The sequence below is a fragment of the Bubalus kerabau genome, chromosome 21, assembly GCF_029407905.1.
Source record: "Bubalus kerabau isolate K-KA32 ecotype Philippines breed swamp buffalo chromosome 21, PCC_UOA_SB_1v2, whole genome shotgun sequence".
NCBI lineage: Eukaryota > Metazoa > Chordata > Mammalia > Artiodactyla > Bovidae > Bubalus > Bubalus kerabau.
The window spans coordinates 11,478,402-11,491,150 of NC_073644.1; the positions used below are offsets into that span (position 1 = coordinate 11,478,402).

The 12,749-nt window shown below is 39.0% G+C and overlaps 1 protein-coding gene across 1 annotated transcript in view; it reads right to left on the reverse strand.

The window, feature by feature from the left end:
- The window catches only part of CCDC102B (coiled-coil domain containing 102B), a 227,602-nt gene that overhangs the window by 115,916 nt on the left and 98,937 nt on the right, over window positions 1–12,749 (reverse strand). The gene's annotated exons all lie outside the window — the stretch shown is intronic.

Consider the following 12,749-nt stretch of genomic DNA (forward strand, 5'->3'; position numbering starts at 1 on the left):
CAATGAAAACCACAGCATTTTAACGCCATGTAAGTACATTCAGATAATGCTCCAAAAGTTATCAAATTATCCTAGAAGTCAATTTTCTCCTTAGAGCTTCAGGAAATCACCATTGTTAATGGTGGGAGATAATCACAGGAAAGTAAGATTTCTTCAGGCATCACCTGGTGTTCTTCCCCTCTGAATATCATAATTGGTTCTCCGGAGGAAGCATTTTTATGTTTACTTGACTTATTCCACAACAGCAAAGTGGCTCAGATGGTAAAGAATCTGCCTGGAAGGCAGGAGACTTGGGTTCCATCCTGGGGATGGGAAGATCCGCTGGAGAAGAGAAAGGCTACCCACTGCAGTTTTCTTGTCTGGAGAATTCCATACACAGGGGACCCACATGGGCTACACTCCATGGAGTTGCAGAGTCTGATACAACTGTGGGTGACTAACCCTTTCATTTCAACTTACTCTACAACAGCAAGTAAAGGAATACAAAACAAAATTTTTGTAGGCAAAAATAATGAATCCAATTGATCTAAGCAAAGCTTAGAATAGATCCCAGAACAAGCTTTTTAATTACTTATTTCAATCTATCTCTTTCCTAGGACACAAAAACTGATCATTTAAACAAAAATGAATTCCTAAATGTAAACGTGACTCCCCTTTAGTAAAGACTCAGTTCAGTTGCTCAGTCGTGTCTGACTCTTTGCCACCCCATGGACTGCAGCACGCCAGGTCTCCCTGTCCATCATCAACTCCCAGAGTTTACTCAGACTCATATCCCTTGAGTTGGTGATGCCATCCAACAATCTCATCCTCTGTCATCCTCTTCTCCTCCTGCCTTCTTCTCCTTCTGCCTCCTGCCTCCTCAATCTTTCCCAGCATGAGGGTTTTTTCCAATGAGTCAATTCTTCACATCAAGTGGCCAAAGTATTGGAGCTTCAGCATTGGTCCTTCCAATGAACACCCAGGACTGATCTCCTTTAGGATGGACTGGTTGGATCTCCTTGCAGTCCAAGGGACTCTCAAGAGTCTTCTTCAACACCAGAGTTCAAAAGCATTAGCTCTTCAGTGCTCAGCTTTCTTTATAGTCCAACTCTCACATCCATATGTGACTACTGGAAAAACCATAGCCTTGACTAGATGGACCTTTGTTGGCAAAATAATGTCTCTGCTTTTTAATATGCTTTCTAGGTTGGTCATAGCTTTTCTTCCAAGGAGCAAGCGTCTTTTAATTTCACGGCTGCAGTTACCATCTACAGTGATATTGGAGCACCAAAAAATAAAGTTTATGACTGTTTCCATAATTTCTCCATCTATTTGCCATGGAGTGATGGGACCAGATGCCATGATTGTAGTTTTTTGAATGTTGAGTTTTAGTCAGCTTTTTCACTCTTTCACTTTCATCAAGAGGCTCTTGAGTTCCCCTTCACTTTCTGCCATAAGGGTGGTGTCATCTGCATATCTGAGGTTATTGATATTCCTCCTGGCAATCTTGATTCCAGCTTTTGCTTTATCCAGCCTGGCATTTTGTATGATGTACTCTTCATAGAAGTTAAATAAGTGGGGTGACAATATACAGCCTTGATGAGTCCTTTCCCGATTTGGAACCAGTCTGTTGTTCCATGTCCAGTTCTAACTGTTGCTTCTTGACCTGCATACAGATTTCTCAGGAGGCAGGTCAGGTGGTCTGGTATTCCCATCTCTTAAAGAATTTTCCACAGTTTATTGTTATCCACAAGGTCAAAGGCTTTGGCATTGTCAATAAAGCAGAGGTAGATGTTTTTCTGGAACTCTCTTGCTTTTTGTATGATTCAGTGGATGTTGGTAATTTGATCTCTGGTTCCTCTGCCTTTTCTAAAACCAGACTGAACATCTGGAAGTTCACGGTTCACATACTGTTGAAGCATGGCTTGGAGAATTTTGAGCATTACTTTGCTAGCGTGTGAGATGAGTGCAATTGTGCGGTAGTTTGAGCATTCTTTGGCATTGCCTTTCTTTGGGATTGGAATGAAAACTGACCTTTTCCAGTCCTGTGGCCACTGCTGAGTTTTCCGCATTTGCTGGCATATTGAGTGCAGCACTTTCACAGCATCATCTTTTAGGATTTGAAATAGCTCAACTGGAATTCCATCACCTCCACTAGCTTTGTTCGTAGTGATGCTTCCTAAAGCACACTTGACTTTGCATTCCAGGATGTCTGGCTCTAGGTGAGTGATCACACTATAGTGGTTAGTAAAGACCATTACACAGTAAATTAAATTCTTTCTACTATTTAAAATGATACATAAATACAACAAGTTCTCCCATGACATTTATGGTGGTAATGAACCTAGTGTAATTTTTTTAATCTAAATTTCTAAATGTGATATTAGACTGTTTTAAAGTATAGGAAAGATATGATACAAAGGAGATCAAACCCATCAATTCTAAAGGAAATCAACCCTGAATATTCATTGGAAGGATTGATGCCTAAGCTAAAGCTCCAATACTTTGGCCACCTGATGTGAAGGGTGGACTCATTGGAAATTATCCTGATGCTGGGAAAGATTGAGGGAAGGAGGAGAAGGAGGCAGCAGAGGATGAGATGGTTAGATGGCATCACTGACTCAATGGGCTTGAGTTTGAGCAAACTCCAGGAGATAGTGAAGGACAGGGAAGCCTGGCATGTTGCACTTCATGGTGTTGCAAAGGGTTGTACATGACTGAGCAATGAAGCATATGATGAAGTGAATACTCATGAACCCAACCAGAGGCTTAAGAGCTGGAGTGTTACCAGTACTTTTATGTTTCTACCTGTGTGCAGCTGTGTCCCATATTCTGTCTGTCCACTTTCTCCCCAAAGTAAACATGATATTCAGTTTTATGTTGATCATTCTCACAGTTTTTAAGCACCAGTTTCCCTCTTACGTCTATTACAGGTTACTAACAAACACTGTTTGATACTGGGTTAACCAAAATGTTCATTTGGGTTTTTCTGCAACATCTTAAGTTCACCAAATGAACTTTTTGGTCAACCCAATATTTGTAAAACTGTAATTATCCTGGATGTTGTATTTTGAGACTTGTTTTCTCGCTCAATATGTTTCTATGATTCATCTACGTTGCTGAACCCAGCTTTAGTTTATTTTGTTCTCATTCATCTAAAATGTCCTGCTGTATGTCTGTATCACTATTTTTCCACTGTATTTTTAGAGGTGTTGGGGTTGTTTCTATGTTATGCTACTTTATACAGTACTTCCACATCTTTGGTCTCCATGTGCAAGGGTTTTGGTATGACTTGATGTTTAATGCCCAAATTGTTGATTCATGAGTAATGCAACCTGAAACAAAATAATGAAAAATTTCTCACAAGTGGTTGTACAGTTTTAGCTTCCCAACAACAATTATAACAGTTTGTTGACATAAATACTTGATGGCACTTGGCAATAATTTTAAAGCTTGATAATGCCAAGTCCTGATAATACTGTGTCTCACTGGGGTTGACCAAGGAGTAACAACTGCCCATATTTTTTTTTACCTATTGAACTTCACCTTGAGCAAACTTTAAGTCCACCTTCTCTCGTCACCATAGGCACCTAAACTTTGGTTTGTCACCAAATTTGATCAAGTACTGAATCACGAATGTGGTAGACCATACCTGCTCCCCACCCTCAACAGCTCATTCTGAGAACTTTATTTCTTCCTCAATGATTATTTTATCCAAGACAGATGTGTACTCTGTTTCTCTGCTAATTTTTTGCAGGTGTTTTAATGGTAACTAATAAGTAATAAAATGCTTAGAAATACATTAAACATATAAAATCTTAAACTCCAAAGAACTGTAGGAAGAGAAAACACACACAAAAAAAACACTAAGAAACTGCTCTGAAAAAAATTTAATATATGTGCTGGTTTGACATTTCTTAACAATGGAGTCAAATTATTAAATCATTGACAATCAGTATTTTGTTTATATGTTGATGAACTTAATTCAAAGATGAATTTGGATGAAACAAATTGCTTTTTTAAGGGATAAAATAGTGATGTCCTCTTTTTCTTATTAAACTTGATTAACTTCCAGTTATGGAAAAAATACACATAATATCTCTATAAGAGAAGTTCAGAACAATTTAACTTTTTAAAACTATGAGCTAAAACTATAGTCCAAGCTTATATGTAACAACAACAACAACAACAAAAATTGGTGGGGAGAAGGGGCTTTACAAATGGACCTTGCTGGGTTTATTTTTTTCTTAATACTCTTGAAATTTAAAATTAAAATTTGTACATTTTAAATTGCTGCAAATAGGGTGATAAAATATTTCATTTCCAACCCTACTGAATGACCTCATCTCTATATCTATAGGCATAGATTTAACAGTTGAAAATTGGTCTAAAATGCTTAAGAACATTAAAGTAAAGCAGTTATCCTCCAATTAAAAATAAATTTTAAAAATAGAATATTAAAATTACTTGGTAAAATGTATCCAACATTTATCTAAAACTGAAACTATAAACACTTTCTATTTTTTAAAACAACTTATAATTTAAAATATTTATTTACTAGACTGTCAAAATTTTGAAGAGTTAAAGTTAGCTGTGAGTTATCCCATTTTAAAGAGGGGCATACAATCTGCCATCCTTAAAGTTACATAGTTTGCGGAAAACTACTTCATGAGTCAGTGGAGAAGCAGAATTAAAATTCAAGGTGCTTACCTCTTAGCCTAATTGATCCATTACAGAGTAGTATAACAATATAGTTTTGTTTTGTTTTGTTTTTAAGTTTACATGTATCTGTGGATACTGGTGGAAGGGAAATTAAATGATAAAAATCAGTATCTTCCTGACCATAAAAGAGTTTCAATAAACATATAAAGAAATTATGCGTATGTACCTCATGTTGTTCTACCTGTCAGTTTTATGATATAAAAGAGAAAACATTAAATATTTCATTTTAGAATCATTTAATCTTTTCAAGGGGCTTCCCTGGTGGCTCAGACAGTAAAGAATCTGCCTGCAATGTGGGAGATGCAAATCAATCCCTGGCTACCCGCTGCAGTATTCTTGCCTGGAGAATCCCATGGACAGAGGAGCCTGGTTGGCTACAGTCCATGGGGTCCAAGAAAACGAAATCATCCTTGTTTTAAAATATTTTACAAATAAAATACTTTGAGTGATTTCAAGTATTGTATTCATTAAGTGGATAAATTAAAACCTGAGGTCTGCTTACCACTCAAATTTAATTTCCCAAGGCAGACTGAATTCTCAAGTAGGACCAAATCCTTAATCAACTGCTTTACAGACACCCTGTCTGAAATTTCTCATTTCTGCTTCTTTCCTTATACTGTACATTTTTTCTTGGGACCATCTGCCCATCATCTGTGTTTATTTAAATTCTAATCATCCCCCAGGCAAAGTTAAAATTGGCTCCTTAACAAAACCTTGCAGCTAATTCTGTGTGTGCCCATTTCTTCCCCACAATTTTTGAACTCTGCACTGTCAATTGCACTCATCTGACTAATCACTTTTTGAAATTTTTAATGCTGTCACACAAATATTTACATTTCCAATACTAACAGAGTATCCTTACTTAGCTGATGATGATTGTCTATATTTTGTGTGGAAGTATATACATAATTCAAATTAGCTTATGCCTTATGTCCATAATTTATCATTAGCATGTTTCATTTTCACATAAAACATACTACTTAAAGAATGAATTTGTTCTTTTAGGTGATTAACACATCACTTCTGTAATAAATCAACCTAGGACCTGTTGCTATTAATATACTGATAAACATAAGAGGCTTATGCATTATTTTTTAAGAAAGTGCACAGACTATAAGAAGGATATTGCTTCTTTTACTTTTCCCACATACCTAGTTGTTGTTTTTCAGGTGTTAAGCTGTATCTGACTTTTTGTGACCCCATGGACTGTAGCCCACCAGGCTCCTCTGTTCATGTGATTCTTAGGCAAGAATACTGGAGTGGGTTGCCATTCCCTTCTCCAGGGGATCTTCCTGACCCAGGGATCAAACTTGGGTATTCTGAATTGCAGGCTGATTCTTTACCAATGAACCACCAGAATATATATATTCAATAGTTAACTAAAATATAAAATAGTTACCTAAAATATATATTGAATAGTTACATATATATATATATTTATATGAATCACTTTGTTGTATACCCTATGTTATCACAATACTGCAAATCAACTGTTTTTCAAAAATTTTAGTTATCTTGAATGTCCTCATAATCTAATCTTAATTAATCCTCATAATCATAATCTAATGAGCCAAGTAGGAAACTGATTTGGAATAGGAATAAAAATACCATCCTACAGAAATATAAAAGAAATTCCAGAAAAGAAAATTAAAAGGCAAACTTTTAAAAAATAGTTCAGTTCAGTTGCTCAGTCATGTCTGACTCTTTGCAACCCCATGGAATGCAGCATGCCCAGCTCCCCTGTCCATCACCAACTTCTGGAGCTTGTTCAAACTCACATCCATCAAGTCGGTGCTGCCATTCAACCATCTCATCCTCTGTTGTGCCCTTCTCTTCATGCCTTCAATCTTTCCCAGCATCAGGGTATTGTCCACTGAGTCAGTTCTTCACAACAGGTGGCCAAAGTATTGGACCTTCAGCTTCAGCATCAGTCCTTCCAATGAATATTCAGGACTGATTTCCTTTAGGATGGACTGGTTGGATCTCCTTGCAGTCCAAGGGACTCTCAAGAGTCTTCTTCAACACCACAGTTCAGAAGCATCAATACTTTGGCACTCAGCTTTCCTTATGGTCCAACTCTCACATGCATACACGACTACTGGAAAAACCATAGCTTTGACTAGACAGGCCTTTGTTGGCAAAGTAATGTCTCTGCTTTTTAATATGCTGTCTAGGTTGGTCATAGCTTTTTAAAAGTTATTTAGCTCAAATACTTTTTTTTTTAAGTCTGACATTTATCTAATAGTACACATGATATCTGGAGAAGGAAATGGCAACCCACTCCAGTATTCTTGTGGGGAGAATCCCATGGACAGAGGAGCCTGGTGGGCTACAGTCCACGGGGTCACAGGAGTTGGACACGACCTAGCGACTATAGCACCATACATAATATCGGGGTTCCCTGGTGGCTCAGGAGTAAAAGCACTGCCTGCAAATGCAGAAGAATCAGGTTTGATCCCTGGGTCAGGAAAACCCCCTGGAGAAGGAAATGGCAACCCACTCCAGTATTCTTGCCTAGAGAATCCCATCAACAGCAGAGCCTGGCAGGTTACAGCCCATGGTGTGACAAGAGTTGGACAAGACTCCACAACTAAACAACAATATATATGATACTACACTTTCTTCAACTTTAATTTTTACTACTTCTATAAATTGTATCAATAAAACTTTGTCTCCTGAAAGAAGTTTTGCAGCTTTCAAATGCTGTGAAAACATACAGAAGCCCACGTATAAAGCCTGTGGATGGAGGCTTTTAGCTTTTGATATTTTGAAATTTACTACTTCTCACATATTAACACCTCTGCACATTCAGAGGTGTATATTTTGAAGCACTTCTGCAGTCTGAAAAACTTTCTCATATCTACATTAGATAAAAATATTTTAGAATAGAAAACACTGCCAAGAGCATTCAGCAAGATCCAGCCACATTCAACCCCTGAAAGTAAGGATCGTAGGATTTAATGTCATCTCTCATTGCATAGAAAAGAAAGTGAAGTCACTCAGTCATGTCCAACTCTTTGCGACCCCATGGACGGTAGCCTGCCAGGCTTCTCCATCCATGGGATTTTCCAGGCAAGAATAATGGAGTGGGTTTCCATTTCCTTCTTCAGGGGATCTTCCTGACCCAGGGATCGAATCTGGGTCTATCCTTGCATAGATATCAAGTACTTTATAGCTAATGTAACTATTTCTAGGTTGTCAGCTTCTTAGGTATCATCATGTCATTATGAATTTATAGGAAAGTCAAAATACTTTAGCACTGACAAAACCAATAAACTGGTTAAGGACATATCTCTCAGATTTTGACATCAGAAATGCTTCTTGTACTTCAAGAGGCACCTGGAGTTAGTATTTAATGTAAAATATATGTGGTTAGTCCAATAATTTATTTAGTGGCCACAAATTCATAGCGGATGCTCAGTCAGAACTGCAATAGTATGATTGAGATACAAGCTTTTTACTGTTTTATTTTATTTTCATGAAAGGAGCATTAATAGGAAATACAGAGTAGAAGAAGAGGATAGCATATATAAGACAGAGAATTACATATGGGTGACACTTCTTAGTTAAAAAAAAAAGAGAGAGAGAAATAGTATTCCTGGTGGATCATGGCATCTAGTCCCAACATTTCATGGCAAACAGAAGGGGAAAAAGTGGAAACAGTGACAGATTTTATTTTCTTGGGCTCCAAAATCACCACAGATGGTGACTGCAGCCATGAAATTAAAAGATGCTTGCTCCTCAGAAGAAAAGCTATGCCAAACCTAAAACAGCATATTAAAAAGCAGAAACATCACTTTGCCAAAGGTCCATTCAGTCAAAGCTACGGTTTTTCCAGCAGTCGTGTACAGATGTGAGAGCTGGAGCATAAAGAAGGCTGAGCACCAAAGAATTGATACTTTCAAATTGTGACACTGAAGAAGACTCTTGCGAGTCTGCTGGAGAGCAAGGAGATCCAACCAGTCAGTCCTAAAGGAGATCAACCCTGAATATTCATTGGAAGGAGTGAAGCTGAAGCTCCAATACTTTTGCCACCTTACGCGAAAAGCCAACTCATTGAAAAAGATTCCGATGCTGGGAAAGATTGAAGGCAAAAGAAGAAGGGGTGGCAGAGGATGAAATAGTTAGATAGCATTCAGTTCAGTTCAGTTGCTCAGTCGTGTCTGACTTTTTGCGACCCTGTGAATCACAGCTCGCCAGGCCTCCCTATCCATCACCAACTCCCAGAGTTCATTCAGACTCACGTCCATCGAGTCAGTGATGCCATCCAGCCATCTCATCCTCTGGATAGCATTACCAACTCAATAGATATGAATTTAAGCAAACTCTGGGAGATAATGGAGGACGGGGAGCCTGGTGTGCTGCAGTTGAACATGACTCAGTGACTAAACAACAACCCATTTCTCCCGGAAGAATTGGCTTCTGATGGAAGGGTTCTTTAGTCATCAGAGCAGAAGGTAAAGAAGAGAGAGTGGATGGCATCCATCATGAACTTGGGAGATGAACAGATGATTAAATACTTATCCGAGGGAGCCTGTTTTCTTTATGAAATATAAAATAACATCTCCTGTTGCTCAGATAAACCAAGCATGGTCCCAACTCATAGTATCAGTACTTGCTGCTTCTTTCATATGAAACTACCCAGACCTGGGTAATGGCATGGATTGCTCCCTCCCTTGCCAACTGTACTCAAGTGACAAGATGCTTTCCCTCACCCTCCTATGCAAAAGGCGTGATCATCATATCCTATCTCCCATGACTCATCTCCATCTCCCCTGATTGATCACCATCTAGTACATGAATCCTTCCTTATGAATGGACCATAATCTGTATGAGAGCGCAAACTCTCTACAAAGTTTGAGTCACACGTATACCCAGCACCCAGAACTACCAATGCCTGGCCAATAGGTGCTCAATAAATATTCTGCTACTGGTAGAGAGGATACAGAGAGGAGAGAAGGCTGTTCAGAAGAGTTGAAAAGGTTTGAAATGGAAAGGTGTGGAGGCAGTGTGAAAGCAGGAGATGTGGGGTCAGTTTTCCAGGCAATTTGAGGACTGATTTCAGCCCCTGGTGATACAGTGATCATGCGTTGATGGTAGCACCATTTTCCATGTTTCATTAATTTCTCCAGATATACTTCAATTATTTGGCTCAGCATGGATAAGGCCAGAAATGGAAGAAAATAACATAAAGTGATATTACAGGATAGCATAGGTTAGATAGCAAATTTAAAAAAAAGGCATTATCATTGAACAGTAAAACCTATAGTTGGTAGAATTTAAGTAGTGCCTTAAAGGAAGTTATGCATCTTAGTTTTAATAGACGAAGGAGATTGGTATCCTGGGTTTAAGGGGGGAAAAATAAACAGGTGCAAAGCAATTTCTCTGTACACCAACAATGGGACTTTTATTGCAATTCTCACTTATTTTTATAATTGTAACTTGAAAGCAAATGTGCTAACTTCTTTCATATTGTCATGTGACAGTTCAGAAGCCATAAATTTCTAGTTTAGTTTAGCACATACACACACATACTCACACATGTTCTAATTAATCAAAAATAACTTAAAACATGTCGAGCTCCTCTTCTTGCAGAAAGAAAAATAAATATGTGTGGAGTTACTGGTAGCAGGTGTGGGAGCTTACAGAGGAAATGCTGAAAAATGGTTATCTATTAAGAGGAAACCACTTAAGCAAATATATCACACTTAAATTCCTGAACTTTATATGACCAATAAGTAACAGTTCAATAAACACAGAGTCAAGGAAACCACTGTAAACTAGTGACATGTGACCATCTCTTGCCTTTTCCTTATTTTTAAGCTCCCTAAGGTAATTCCAATGTGTCTGCAGTCACTATATTTTGGACCCTATAAGCAAGCACCAGGCATAATGCAAATGGGAGCTACAAATTCCATTCAGAGCTCCTAACCTTCAGTCTCTACTCACTCCAGTGATTCTATGACTTGATCACCTATATCATTGACCGTATGTGAGTGACAGGTAGCATTAGATGAGATGACGGTTTCAGAAAGTGTAGAGCACTGATACTCCTCTTTCTCTAGAAGGGTGCAAAACCATGTTATCCCAAGGTCAGTTCTGTCGCTCAGCTGAGTCCAACTCTGCGACCCCATTGACTGCAGCACGCCAGTCTTCCCTGTCCATCACCAACTCCTGGAGCTTGCTCAAACTCATGTCCAGTGAGTTTGAGAAGGCTCACACCATTCACCCATCTCATCCTCTGTCATCCCCTTCTCCTCCTGCCTTCAATCTTTCCCAATATCAGGGTTTTTTCCAATGAGTCAGTTCTTCACATCAGGTGGCCAAAGTATTGGAGTTTCAGCTTTAGCATCGGTCCTTCCAATGAATATTCAGGACTGATTTCCTTTAGGATGGACTTGTTGGATCTCCTTGAAGTCCAAGGGACTCTCAACAGTCTTCTCCAACACCACAGTTCAAAAGCATAAATTCTTCAGTGGTCAGGTTTTCTTTATAATCCAACTCTCACATCCATACGTGACTACTGGACATGACTACTCTGACCCCAAGCTCAGAGAGAAATAAATGCTTTGGTGGTGGTGGTTTAGCTGCTAAGTCATGTCCAACTCTTGTGACCCCATGGACTATACCCCGCCAGGCTCTTCTGTCCATGGAATTTCCCAGGCAACAATACTACAGTGGGTATTCGTTCCTTCTCCAGGGGATCTTCCAACCCCATTATCAAATCCAGGTCTCCCACATTTCAGGCAGATTCTTTACCAATTGAACCACCAGAGAAGCCCATCAAATGCTTTCCTTCATGTAAAAAACCCACTTATATTCATTCCTTTTCTCAAATCAGTGTTAAGGCATTGTTCATATTATGTTTATATAATAATGTGGGTTGTTTCCTGAAACACACATTATGTATTGAATTCTGCATTTCCCCTAAAAATACTGCATCATGTATAAGAATTGACTGGCCCATGGTGTATCTACTGGGGATTATTATTGCAATAATTAAAGTATGACATGCAGATAACACCACCCTTATAGCAGAAAGCAAAGAACTAAAGAGCCTCTTGATGAAAGTGAAAGAGAAGATTGAAAAAGTTGGCTTAAAACTTTACATTCAGAAAACTAAGATCATGGTATCTGATCCCATCACTTCATGGGAAATAGATGGGGAAACAGTGACAGACTTTAGTTTTTGGGGCTCCAAAATCACTGCAGATGGTGCATGCAGCCATGAAATTAAAAGACGCTTACTCCTTGGAAGGAAAGTTATGACCAACCTAGATAGCATATTCAAAAGCAGAGACATTACTTTGCCAACAAAGGTTCGTCTAGTCAAGGCTATGATTTTTCCTGTGGTCATGTATGGATGTGAGAGTTGGACTGTGAAGAAGGTTGAGCGCCAAAGAATTGATGCTTTTGAACTGTGGTGTTGGAGAAGACTCTTGAGAGTCCCTTGGACTGCAAAGAGATCCAACTAGTCCATTCTGAAGGAGATGAGCCCTGGGATTTCTTTGGAAAGAATGATGCTAAAGCTGAAGCTCCAGTACTTTGGCCACCTCATGCGAAGAGTTGACTCATTAGAAAAGACTCTGATGCTGGGAGGGATAGGGGGCAGGAGGAGAAGGGGACAACAGAGGATGAGATGGCTGGATGGCATCACTGACTCAATGGACATGAGTCTGAGTGAACTCTGGGAGTTGGTGATGGAGAGGGAGGCCTGGTGTGCTGCGATTCATGGGGTCGCAAAGAGTCAGACACGACTGAGTGACTGATCTGACCTGATCTGAGACAGCATATTAAAAAGCAGAGACATTACTTTGCCAACAAAGGTCTGTCTAGTCAAAGTTATGGTTTTTCCAGTAGTCATGTATGGATGTGCGAGTTGGACTATAAAGAAAGCCGAGTGCCAAATAATTGATGCTTTTGAACTGTGGTGTTGGAGAAGACTGTTGAGAGTCCCTTGGACTGCAAGGAGATCCAACCAGTCCATACTAAAGCAAATCAGTCCTGAATATTCATTGGAAGGACTGATGCTGAGGCTGCAATACTTT